The sequence below is a fragment of the Oryctolagus cuniculus genome, chromosome 1 (assembly GCF_051225735.1).
Source record: "Oryctolagus cuniculus isolate XC-2025 breed Fujian yellow rabbit chromosome 1, ASM5122573v1, whole genome shotgun sequence".
Classification (NCBI taxonomy): domain Eukaryota; kingdom Metazoa; phylum Chordata; class Mammalia; order Lagomorpha; family Leporidae; genus Oryctolagus; species Oryctolagus cuniculus.
Window position 1 is genome coordinate 156871268 of NC_142867.1, and position 5107 is coordinate 156876374.

A 5107-nucleotide genomic window follows, 5' to 3' on the forward strand; every position below is an offset into this window, starting at 1 on the left:
AGAGCTAAGGTTCTATTAAAAAAAATTAGGTGCCTTATCTGAATGAAACTGCTAATACAGCACTCTCAATTTGAAGACAGACGGAAGGAAGGAAGGAAGGAAGGAAGGAAGGAAGGAAGGAAGGAAGGAAGGAAGGAAGGAAAGAAAGAAAGAAAGAAAGAAAGAAAGAAAGAAAGAAAGAAAGAAAGAAAGAAAGAAAGAAAAGAAAAGAAAAAATTCTCATCAATTTATACATTTTTTCAATTACACTAGTATGTTAATTTTTCTATGAAAATCAAAAGGCAAAAGAAAAATTCAGAAACAATGAAACCAAAAGGACATCTATTTTATGGAAATAAGTCCTCTCAATTGCCAAAGACAGTTGTATGAAAGAAAAATAGAATACTTACAATGGCAAGTTTTCAGCGATCAAAAAAAAATCTATGGAGAGATTTGGAGAACTACTGTGTTTAGCAGATCACTTGGGTTGATGCTGTCAGTGGAACACCACTCTACTAGTAGAACAACATACTCCCAGAACCACAGTCCTGGGTCCTGATATTTATATGTCTAGTGGATCTAAGATCATGTAATATGATTATGGAAGGCATAGAATTAAATTTTTACACCAAACCTTAAATAAAATCTAGAATCTTTATTTCATAACTTACGACTTATGAAAAAAAATCTAACTAAACACTGGTTAATTCTTACCCAACTACTATTTTTTTTTAATTTTAAATGGAATAAAAGAAACCTTCTGACCATGCCATAAAAGGTGTTGATGATGGCAATTAGCTAAGAGTTTCATTCAGGCATTGAAAATATGGGGAAAAAAACTGTATTCAGGTCTTTATGTGGCAAATATGGTTGATTTTTAATTCAGCATGTTTCTTACTCTTAGTGAAAGGGACACAAAGTAGTGAGGCAATTAAAAAGAAAAAAATTACAGTTGGCTACATGATAATGTGAATTGACTTCCTTTTGAATGAAGAAACCTTTTGAATTATGGAAGCTATTAGAAAAACGTTTCTCTTCTGTGGATTTAGAATGTACTGTCTGTAGGCCTGCATTCTGGTATAACAGGTTAAGTCACCACTTGCAATAGGCATCCCATATGGGTGTCAGCTTCTCCACTTCCAATTCAGCTCCCTCCTAATGCACCTGGGAAAGCAGAGGAAGCTAGCCCAAGTCTTTGGATCCTGCATCCACATAGGAGACCAGATAAAGTCCCTGGCTCCTGGATTCAGTCTGAACCAGCCTTGGTCATTGCAGCCATTTGGGTAGTGAACCAGAGGATGGAAGATCTTTCTCTATCTCTCTGTTTCTCTTTTTGTCTCTTTGTGTGTGTAACTCTGTCTTCCAAAAAAAAAAAAAAAAAAGAATTTACTCTCTCTCTCTGAAAACTAACATTTGTCATTCAAGAATGTGTTTGGGTATAGTATCCAGCCATAGATACATGACAAATAAGTAACCACATCACAACTCATACCAGAGGTGAAAACTAGGAGAACTTTCTTGGAGTGCTCACTCCTACCCTGGACTGTTTCATAAAATGCATTCATGCCCAAGTACTCCAGAATGAATACTCTAACTTGGAGAAATGTATTATGTTCTGACAGAGGGTGAAGAAGTGAAGTTTCCCAAGAGAAAGACAACAACAACTCAATGATAAAACTAAGAGCATAGTATAAATAAAGAGAGGTCTTTTATTGTTTGTAACTATTGTCATTGTTGTTTTTGAAATTGAAGTTTATTAAGAAAGGCATATTTGTAAGTGAACACTTCTTTTTCTTTATTTTTATTAATATAAAAATAACAGATTTCATGTATTCATATGTACAATCTAAGTTGATGACCTACTTCCCTGCCTCCCCATCTCTCTCCCTCAATCCCCATCCTTCCCTCCTTTGTTTTCTTTTCATTGATTTTTGCAAAGGCATAATTATAATCCACTCTATAACCATACGCTTAGTACACCACTGATCATAATATTCTGGTCCTGAGCATTTTTTCATGTGTTTGTTGGCCATTTAAATTTCATCCTTTGCAAAATGCCTTTTATGTCCTTTGTCCATTTCTTAAATGTATTGTTTCTTTTATTGTTGAGTGAACACTTCTATAGAGTTATGAGGTATCTTCTGCTTAGATTATTGAGAGTCCTATTTAAAGTCTACTTTGGCTGCTCCCATCCTATAATAAGTTTTTTGTTTGTGAAATTTTGGACTGACTTTATACTCATGGCTTTCATTGTTTCTTTGAAGAGAAAAAAAATCAGAGGTTTATTAAAGGAAAATTATGATAGGCCAGTTAAACAGGTCAGGAATGCTTTCATCAATACTACTACAAAGAGAAAGACATTGGACTCAATCAACCTACCTTCCTTCCTTCCTTCCTTCCTTCCTTCCTTCCTTCTTTCAGAAGAGTGTCAGAGACAGGGAGATCTTTCATTCTATGGTTCACTCCCCAACATCCAGGACTGGGCCCCAAGCAGGAGCATTCTTAAACTGGAGTGAGGTAGTGGAAAAGTACTGGAAGAGTTAGGGATGTGGCTGATCCATAGTAATGAGGCCATCAGTGTTTGCTAATTGTCACTTACCAAAGAAGGTAGGCTCCTACCCTTTCACAAAGAAAGGGATGCTATCTTTCAGGTGACTTCTTTTCAAAGGAATGACCCTAAAGTCCTTTCAGATTCCTGGGATGTAAATTTACATCTCAAAGAGGCAGAGAAAGAATGGATAATTTTAGGTTTTCTAAGGTAAATTTTCCCAGAAAGGGAAAGTCGGTGTTAGTAGTCACAATGAAATCTTAAATCTAGTTAAACTAAGGAAAACAAAGTTATCCTGATAGAAGTTAGGGGAGGTGTAGCCCACTTTCTTAGACCTCCCCTTTGACAAAAGTTATTGAATCCTGGAGGGAATAGTTAGCAGAAAGGTAAGCTTGTCCTAATGGGCCAGGAAGAGTGAGGATTATGAAGAGGCATTTACACTCATACCCTATAAGAAATTATCTGCTTTCCGAATGTTTTCTGGAGGGAAAATGACTTGGGAAGGGGACAGGTGACAGTTATTCACGATCTTCAAAACATACAATTTCAGTGACATCACAACAGTAGCATCCAATTGGCCATGTTGGAAGTGTTTAACATCAGAAATTAAAAAAGACTACAAATCAAGATTTTGCTCTTCTGAAGAAATAGTTGTTAAACATTTACCAGAACACAACTAAAAATTCTGGCCTATACCTAAGAAATTAAATACAAATTATAACACAAATATCAGCTTAAGAAATGTTAAAATAATTTTAATATTTAAAAAGTGAATGATTTCATGCCAAATGTTTACTCTTTTGTTTTTCATTATTATCATTGAAAGAAAAGGAAAGAATCTCTGAATCTAATTTGGAAGTGTAGATTCCTTGATTTGTTTCCTTTTTTCAATTTATATTAGCAGGACAATACTCCAATAAGGGAAATTTATTTGAAATTTGGACATAGATAAGTGTTATTGAAATGCAATTTAAAATTTCACAATAGATATAAAAGAAAGAATACAGCAGTTAGAGAAATAAAATCAACTTGTAGGATCTTAACATTTCTGAAAGAAGACTAGAATTAATATCAGAATTTGACCCCTTAAAATTATATGAAAATGTGGCCCCTTAAAGTTCCCCAGAAGTGCCATCTGGGGTGCCATATATGTTACCGGAATTTTGGGTGCCATACGATATCACCATATGCTTATTAATAAACCCCCAATATTAATAAGCCCAAATGGGTTCTTGCCTAATATTTAGAGAAGAATTCTAAATACCGGCATAAATGAATGAGGCAGCATGGTACATTTTAAGCTTTTATTTAGTGCGAAAAGATGCACTAAATAGGAAAGTGAGAGCTTTATCTAAGAGAGAGAGGCAGATCTGGGTTCATACTGAGTACCAGGAATCAGCCACGTGGAAGAGCATCTAGGTCAGGAAGCATAGGGCAGGTAGGCCAGGAAGCCTAATGCGGGTGGGCAGGAAGCATAGGGTGGGTGGCCCAAAGGCCACGTGCCCTGCAGGCACAGGGCTGTAGCCAGTCACCTCAGGGCTAGAGGCCAGGGCGAGAGAGGGAGGATAGGGAAAGGGCCAGACACACCCTTTTCCAGGCTTTTAATTTACTCTCAAAGGGGAGTGGTTAATTAACCTAATTGGCTGGTGGGCACCCAGGTGTGGCCAGGTAGGGGTATGCGGTCACACAGAGGCGTGGTGAAGGCGTGGTCTTCCAGCTCAGAAACCTAATCAATTTTAACCTGCATGCCTGCCTACTTCAGAATCAGGAATAGAATCAACAATTATTGAGGACTTGATGTATTTTCTAAATCAAACATCCCAATAAACCCAAGGGACAGTTATGATTGTCATCATTGAAGTGGAGAATAAGAAACAGAGTTGAGAGATAATGTTTTAAGACTATAATATTGTATATTATAGAATTAAATATTAAAGTCTTTCTCATTTTCATGTCTTTGAGCTTTCAAATGTTATGCTTCCTAAAGAATTTGTTGGGATTTGAAAATACTTAAGGGATATGAATCTGTGGATTCGTTTCTTAAAAAATCATGTTTAGGGGTAAACATCGATCCTAGCAATTAAGGCGTTAGTTAAGAGGTCCACTTCTCATATTGGAGTTCCGGGATTTGATAGCTGGCTGTGTTTCCTGATTTCAGCTCCCTGCTAATGCAAGCCATGGGAGGCCACCGTGGTGACTCAAGTAATGGTCCTGCCACCCATGTGGAAGATCTGGACTGAGTTTTTAGACTTTCATTCCCAACTTCAGAAATGACCAGACTCAACTGCTGTAGGCATTTGGGGAGTGCACCAATGGAGGGAATCTCTCTGTATGTCTTTCCCTCACACTCTCCCTACCCCCTTCCCAAATAAATAAACAAATATCAGCTTAAGAAATGTTAAAATAATTTTAATATTTAAAAAGTGAATGATTTCATGCCAAATGTTTACTTTTTGTTTTTCATTATTATCATTGAAAGAAAACAAAAGAATCTCTGAAACTAATTTGGAAGCTGTAGATTCCTTGATTTGTTTCTTTTTTTCAATTTATATTATCAGGACAATACTCCAGTAAGGGAAA